This window comes from Capra hircus, chromosome 19 (assembly GCF_001704415.2).
Source record: "Capra hircus breed San Clemente chromosome 19, ASM170441v1, whole genome shotgun sequence".
In the NCBI taxonomy this organism is placed as follows: Eukaryota; Metazoa; Chordata; class Mammalia; order Artiodactyla; family Bovidae; genus Capra; species Capra hircus.
In genome coordinates, this window is record NC_030826.1 from 40,334,276 (window position 1) to 40,342,688 (window position 8,413).

Consider the following 8,413-nt stretch of genomic DNA (forward strand, 5'->3'; position numbering starts at 1 on the left):
CTATGGCAATATGACCTCTGACCTCGGAAGAGAAAGTCAAGATGATATGGTTGGATGGAGCTGAGAGGCAGCCTGGTAGCTGGGATACCGCGTTGTTCTAGGGAAGGGCGGAGGAAAGGGGGTGCTTTGTGAGTTGTGGGAGAGGGTCAATGGGAAGAAAGTATGTTCAAGGAGGTGAGGGAACAATGAGTGGAGGAGGGGCAATGGAGCAGACTTCTAGGCACGTGGGCACACATGCGCGCGCACACACACGCACAGGGAAGCAGCCATCATACCAGCCACTGTGGTGTCTAATTAGATGCTCATTGTGGAGTATCCTGTCCCCCTTTTGTCTGAGGTCTCAGAGGCTGGGGAGGCTTGAGGTCAGGGAGTAGAAGTGGGGGTGTTGTAGATAATTAGAAACATACTCTAATAGGGTGAGCAGGCGCCACCAGGACCACCTCTCCCCTCACCATCCCCCTCCCTTCTCCAGGCCCCCAACCCCCTTCTCCACGACCTGGACTGTTCCAGCTAGGCGAGGGGAGGGGCCAGTGGAGCCGGGAGTGGAAACCCAGTGGGATTGGCTTCCTGGACCTTTACACAGTCTCCAAAGTGCAAACAACATATTTTTGCCATGCAGTGGTATTTAATTACACATAAAAACAGAGCCATTAAACTGAAATTAAACCCTTGTTGGAATCACTTAATTCAGGGCATGACAAATTGCTTTCAGTGGAGGCAGCAGTGAAGTCCCCTCAGGGAGAGATGGAGATTAGCAGCTTCCATGGCTGGCTGGGTCCCCTCATTGTCTTGGCCCCCTTGCTGGCTCTAAATTCTGAAATTGGGGTCAGAACCATCTAAAGACCACCCAAGCCAAGGGGGAAGCCTCTCAGTTTGTTCAGGATGACAGGAATGGAGGCTGGGGAATCAGTATCACTGTCCAACCCAGTTTCAAATAACTCTGTCCATTTTGTTGATGGGGAAGTTGAGGGCCAGGTGCCAGGGTCATCCAGAGCCAGTATGAGAACTCTGGCACCAAGCCATGTCCAGGGAGGTTGCTTTATTTTTTCATCCTGGGCTTGGAGACAAAGGTTGGAGCTGGGTGGTTAAGGGTCCAGAAACCAGAGCAGGCCTTGGGTGGGGAGGACAGATTTCTCTAGAACTGAGCTCCTACCTGGTCCAAGCCTGGAGACAGCAGGGAAGGAAAAATGGGATTCTGGGACTTGGGCTGCTTAAGCAGCCTTGGCTCTGTGGAGGGTAGCCTGGTACTCAGACTCTGGCTCAGACAGACTTGATCACTGATCTACCTGGTGAGGTTGGGCAGGTAAGACATTCCACTGCTGTGAGCCTCAGTTTTCCCATCTGTCAAATGGGGATGGTGATTCCTATCTGTAGAGTTCTGTGAGGACCAGTGGGCAGAATGCCTGAATAGGGCTTAGAGCCAAGTCCAGTTAGTGGTTCTATTGGCCTTCCTTCTCAGGACCTCTGGTCTCCATTTGTAAGAAGATCCAACTGGGACCTGGTGGTTTCCAGGACTCCCTTGCTTGGTGTTTGCAGCCCTTTCTCCTCCCTCCAAACCCCTTCTTGCAGTTTCCCTTCTCTCCTCTGTGATCTAGTTGCCTAATTATGGTAGGTTTGGGGTGTATGGTTAGACTACTGGGTAAGAAAAGGCAGGCCCAGGAACTTTCCTGGTGATCCAATGGTTAAGAATCTACCTTCCAATGTGGGGGATGCAGCTTCGATCCCTGGTCAGGGAACTAACATCCCACAGGCTGCGTGCAGCTACTGCTGAACCTGAGCCCCACAACTAAGTCAAATAAAAAAAGTATTTTAAAAAAGACAAAAGAAAAGGCAGGCCCAGTCCCCCTAATCCCTGCCTCACCTAGTCTTCCAGTGGCTGTGTGTGAGGGTCCCTGGGAGGTGAGGTGGAACTGCACTTTAGGGGGGTGCCGGGGTGCACAGCTATGAGGCTGTGGTCTCCCTCCCCTGTGTGCCCTCGACGATCCGGGAACCAACTTTCCTGATTGGAACCAGATGCGTCTGCTGTGGCCAGAGGCCTGTGCCAGCAGTCCACTCACTCAGCGTCCTTCCCCAGGAGGGAGAGGGAGCATGGGCGAAGGGAACAGGGAGGTGAGGAAGGCCCTTCTCCCTGGGGCTGAGACAGTCCTTTCCTTCTCTCTCCTCTCCAAGCTAGTGGCCTGGGAACTTTTCTGTTACCCACAGGGGATGGTGTGGGGTGGTGGCCTGCTGAGGACGAGTCTCTCACTGAGGCATACGGGGTCAGTCCTAGAACTTATGAAGCCCCTCCTCCATCCTCACCCCCAAAGCTCGGCTCAGCTGCAGGTGGCCAAATAGGGGCCAACTATGTCTGTCCCCTGACTCCTGGAGTGGCCCCAAGGTCATACCCCTCACCTTTGGCTTCCTTGGCCTTGATAGACGGTGAGGTTCCTGCTTTGGTGGTTGGGAGGGGGAAGGGCTGGGGCCCAGGGTTCCCGTCATTGCAGGCCTGGCAGCTACCCTACCCAGCTGCAGATGGCTCCCCTGCCAGCCTGGCGGGCAGCACAAATGCTTTATAGCTGTACCTCTATGGACTTGCCTTGAGAGCCTGGAGACAGAGGCAGGGAGCTGGGGACACAGAGCTGCAGTGGGTGGAGGACAGGCCAAGACAGCAGTCCAGCAAACCCAGGGTGCTAAGATAGTGAGATCTAGGAAAGGCTTCCCTGACGTCCAGGGCATGAAGTGGAAGCTTCCCCAGGAAAGATCGAGTTTCAGGCTGTGAGTGCTGCCGTCTGGAAGGACCAGGGCTCAGGGTCCTTGTCTTCCTTCTGGGTCCTGGTCTCTGAGCAGAGCCAGAAGCTTCTAAGTTGAAGCAGCAGGGAGGGGAGCCCATCCTCGTCCCCACCCAGGGGAAATTGGACCAGACTGCTCAGGAAACAAATTCAATTTTCCAGCATCATGGAAGGTTAGTCGGACAATAGAGGTTTTTTTTCCCCAAAAAAACATAAAAAAAAAGTCCAATTGCTTTTGGCTGAACTGTTTCCCAACTTCATTTCTCAGCCTCAGTTCAAGGCTTCTCATTCAAAGTGACATGTGACTGTTCGGTGACCCTGGCCTGATCGCCAGCCTTGTGAGAGGTCAGGCCAGGCCAGCCTGGAACTCCTGCTCCCGGGGTCTGTGACCACCCCCACTTATAAAAGCCCTGGGTGGGCCCAGTCCTAAGGGAGGGGCTGTGTAAAAGCAAAAAGCTTCCCCCAAAGAGATTTTGAATTTAGGGCTGAGTGCTAAATCCCAGGCAACAGGCCCAGAAGGGTTTATATTAAAATGTAAACGGACCTGAAAAGTTTTGGAAAGTTTTCTTTTTGAGGGGTGGGGTGGGGGAAGTTGCCTTTAAAATGCAAACAGACCTTGTAAACCCCTGCTTGGGAAATTTCTTGAGGCTGGAATGAGGGGAGCTGGCCTTGCAGGCTGGGGAAGGGCCAGCCTCCAGTTGTGTTCGCTGCCGATGGTGGCTTTGTAGGGGACCCTGGGCACTGGCAGAGGAAGAGAGGTCAGCACAACCTAAAGTAGAAGGAAGGCCTGCTAGGAGCTGGGAGAGAACAGAAGTTCCCAAGAGGTAGATTTGGAAGTTCTAGGATGGGAGATAGGGGGTGGGGAAGACCACACAGGAAGCTTCAGGGAGAGCTGGGCAGTATCTCCTGGCTGGAGAAGGGTGGGCTTGAGGGGGGAGAAGGGTACATGTGGAGGTGTGGGTAGGAGGGTGAGGTGTGTGGCTGGGTCTAGAGAGGTGTGAGTATGCGTGTGAGTGGGAGGACAGCAGTATGGGTGGAGGAGGGGTGTGGGTAGGGAGTGAGGGGTACATGTGGGCATGTGGGTGAAGGGAGAGGGGTGTGTGTGGGGATGTGGGTGAGAGGAGAGGGGATGGCTCCAGCCTGATGGCTGAGAAAGGCCCTTCCCAAGAAGACCAGAGCTGGGAGTGGCCTTCCAGCTCTTCTCCAGTTCACGCATTACGTAGATGGGAAACCAAGGCCTAGATGGGTCTATGGCTTGCTTGCCTGAAGGCCCAAATGAACTGGTAGCTGACAGATTAGAACTCAGGGCAGTGTTCTTTTCACACCATCTTCCAGTGGGGGCAGGAGAGACTTCAGGCTCCAGAAAGGGGAAGGGCTATCAGTACAGAGGAAGGAAGGAGGTCCTGGTGGAAGATTCTGGGAGGACGATTACAGGGAAAATGTCACCTTTCAGGCTGGAAGAGGGACAGGTGACTTTTGCAACATCCTGAGCAGCGTGGGACAGGGACTAGGGTGGAATGAGGAGAAGGGGGTTTGGCAGAAACCTGGTGTAGGTGGAGGCAAGGGATTGGACTTGATGACCTCTGGTTCAATAAACTCCAGATGTCATCATCCTCATCATCACTGCGGGTTTGGGTCAAAATTGCTTGGGCTTAAATCACATTCTGCCATTTCACTCAGTTGTGTCTGACTCTTGCAACCTGCCAGGCTCCTCTTGTCCCTGGGGATTCTCCAGGCAAGAATTCTGGAGTGGGTTGCCATTTCCTTCTCCAGTGGATCCTCCTGACTCAGGAATTGAACCTGGGTCTCCTACATTGCAGGCAGATTCTTTACCAACTGAGCTATAAGGGAAGCCCTCGTAGGAGGGAATTTATTAGATTGGACCCTGGGAGATGGACTTTATCTCCTAACCCACAGTTCTGTATCCATCAAGAGGGTCCATAATGGTACTCATAAGTGTTACTGTCAAGACTAAATGAGATGATGCATGGCAAAGCTTCTAACAAATATTGTGGGCCTGATGCATGCCAGGGACTATTTTACGTACTGGGGATCATGGTGAACAAGTGAGTCTCTTTCTTCTTGGACCTCCTGTTCCAGCAGCCTGGTCCTTAGAACATATTAGGTGCTCAATGAGAGGCTGATAGGAGTGTTAGCCTCCTCAAAGAACATTGGTACTTAACAGGCTACAAAGTGTATTCATGTCCAGTGTGTCTCTAATTTTTTGAGTGGGGTATTTTGTTGTTCAGCCTCTAAGTCTGAACCCCATGGACTCTAAGTTTGCAACCCCATGGACTGTAGCACGCCAGGCTCCCCTGTCCTTCACTATCTCCTGGAGTTTGCTCAAATTCATGTCCATTGAGTCGGTGATGCCATCTAATCGTCTCATCCTCAGTCGCCCTCTTCTCTTCCTGCCCTCAATCTGTCCCAGCATCCAGGTCTTTTCCAATGAGTTGGCTCTTCACATCAGGTGGCCAAAGTATTAGAACTTCAACTTCAGCCTCAGTCCTTCTAAAGAATATTCAGGATTGATTTCCTTTTGGATTGACTGGTTTAATCTCCTTGCAGTCCAAAGGACTTGCAAGAGTCTTCTCCAGCACTACCATTTGAAAGTAACAATTTTTTGGTGCTCAGCCTTCTTTATGGCCCAACACCTTACACCTCTCTGGAAAAACCATAGCTTTGACTATACAGATGGACCTTTGTGGGCAAGTGATGTCTCTGCTTTTTAATACACTAAGTTTGTCATGGCTTTCCTTCCAAGGTGCAAGTGTCTTTTAATTTCATGGCTGTAGTCACTGTCCACAGTGATTTTGGAGTCCAAGAAGATAAAATCTATCATTGTTTCCACTTTCCCCTCTTCTACTTGCTATGAAGTGATGGGACTGGATGTCATGATCTCAGATTTTTGAATGTTGAGTTTTAAACCAGCTTTTCTTCTCTCCTCTTTCACCCTCATCAAGAAACTCTCTAGTTCCTTTTCATTTTCTGCCATTAGAGTGGTATCATCTGCATATCTCAGGTTGTTGATATTTCTCCTGGCAATCTTGAGGGGGATATTACAGTGAGGAAACCAAGGATAGATGCCCAGAGAAGTGACTTGCCCTAAATCAGGCAGCTAATTAGTGGCAGAAGGGACCTGCCACCCAGATCTGCCTGACCACCAGGCTTCTGTTTCTTGATGCAGAAGAGAGAAGTGGTGTGTGTGCATTTGTGCACAGGTAGGAGTGGGGTGAACTAGGAAAAGTATACGTCCAATCTCGGTATTCATGGGTCATCCAATCTCAATGCTGTGGAGGAGGAGACCTCTCCTGGGGCATATGCAGGCCTCCCTCCACCTTCTAGTCAACCTGGGGTCCTTTATTTCTGCATGGCTCCTGTAGGCACTCAGCACAGTATCTGGTGATCCAGCGAATGAATGAGTGCGTGTCATTCTCCCTTTCCCTCCCCCTCCTCTTTCTCTCTTTCTGTTTTCCCTCCTCCTGGCGGTCTCCCTGCATCCTCGGCCTGCTCCAAGCCAAGCTCAACTTGCTCCCTGGCAAGACTCAACTGGGGAGAGGTGAAGGCTGAGACGCCTTCCAGGAAATGGAGTTACGAAAATGAGCCCCTGGCTGGCTCCAGGGTCACAGACTCAGGAAGAAGAGGGTCTGCTTTGCTGGGGCTCAGAGCCCCAGTCTGGCCAGGACTAGGGGATTATGCAGACGGGGAACATGGCTGGGGCAGGGACCTGTATGGATGAGTGCTATGGATTAAATTATGTCCCCACAGTTGAAGCCCTGACACCAATGTGACTGTGTTTGGAGACAGGACTCTTAGGAAGTAATTGAGGAAATTAACTGAGGCCAAAGGGTGGGCTCCTAATCTGATAGGATTGGTAGTCTTATACGAAGAGGAAAATGCGCTGAGGCTATACGTGCACTCAGCAGGAAGGTGGCTGTCTGCAAGCCGAGAAGAGAGCCCTCACCAGCACCCGACCGTGCTGGAACCCTGATCTCACACCTGCAGGCTCCAGAACTGTGCGAGAATAAATGTCTTTTGTTCAAACTACCCAGTCTATGGTATTTTCTTACGATAGTCTGAGCAGACTAACACCGCAGGGAAGCCCTTCCCTCCCACCTCAGTCCTCTTTCTCACGTAGTTCTTTCAAGCTCAGAGAGAAGCCAGGCCCCAGGCCCAGATCAAGTAGGTGCCTGTCCCAGCCTGCCTCAGGCCTGACAGCGCCGTTCTCTTTCCTGGCCTGAACTCCAAGTCTTCACAGCTTCCTCTTCCCAATGCATTCCTGCCCAACCCTCAGATCCTTTTTCCTTTTCCTACAAATCTGGTCAGTTACTCCCTGGCTGAAAAGCCTCTGCTGTCCTCCCATTACCAACAGGAGGAAGTCCAAGCAGGTGGCTGTGTGCGGTTGTGTATCACGCAACTGGCACGACTGTACGGTGGTCCTGAGTTCAAACTCATTCATTCACTCAGGAAGCATTCATTCCTCGGTATTTTCATCTTAGCACCCAAGGCTCTTAACGATCTGGGTCCTGCCTTTTCCCTTTGCTTCCTCTCTCACCTACTACCTTGGGTACTGTATATTTTAGCCACATTAAACATGGTACTTTTTATGCCTATGTGCTTCATCCAAAATTCATCCATCTGCTCGTCTGAGAGTGCGCAGTAAGTGGAATGGGCACAGGTTTGGAATCTTGTTTCTCTGCCATTTACTACCTGGGTGTATGTGGGCAAGTTAACCTTCTGAGCCTCAGTTTTCTAATCTGTAAAATGGGATTAAACAAACATAACGTGCTTCACATTGCACTTAGCACATAGAACACCGCCCCCCCCCGCCCCGCAACCCCAGCAAAAGTTGGGTTCCTCCCTCCTTTGCTGTTAAGCTACTTATCCTTGAAGACCTAACTCAACTGTTACCACCTCGGTAACATTGCCCTCATTCTCCCCAGAGGGAAAGTTTATCTTTCCTGTTTGTATCCTTCCTGCCAGCCTTGTGTGACACTTACAACCTTCATTATAACAGTATTATATTTATCTACTTTCTTGGATCACGTGAGCAAAGCATGCAGCCAGGAGACATTGCTGCATGAATTCAAGGTACTGACTTCTAGGCTGGGGGCCTTTAGCAACCCCCACCCCCACCCTAAGCCCTGCTCTGGTTCTAAGCTCTCAGCCTATTGGATGGCATGAGAGTTAAAGGACAGGAGTAGGAGGTGGCAGATAGCGGGGTGGGAATAGGGTGGTTGAGGATGAAGATGAAAGAGCAGAGGTGAGCTGCTTGAGCCTCCTGGGGGAGATGAGTATGGGGGAGGTGGCTGGTCAGATGAGATAGGGCTGAGGGTGTTTCAGCTCTCTGGGGAGTTTGCTCAGTAGTCAGAGTGGAGGCACGGGTCAGGGGACTTGGGAATCTGGGTTTTGAGAAAAGGTCAGTGGCAACCCACTCCAATACTCTTGCCTGGAAAATCCCATGGACAGAGGAGCCTGGTAGGCTGCAGTCCATGGGGTCGAGAAATGTCAGACATGACTGAGCGACTTTAACTTTTCACTTTAACTTTTCACTTTCCTGCATTGGAGAAGGAAATGGCAACCCACTCCAGTGTTCTTGCCTGGAGAATCCCAGGGACGGGGGAGCCTGGTGGGCTGCCGTCTAT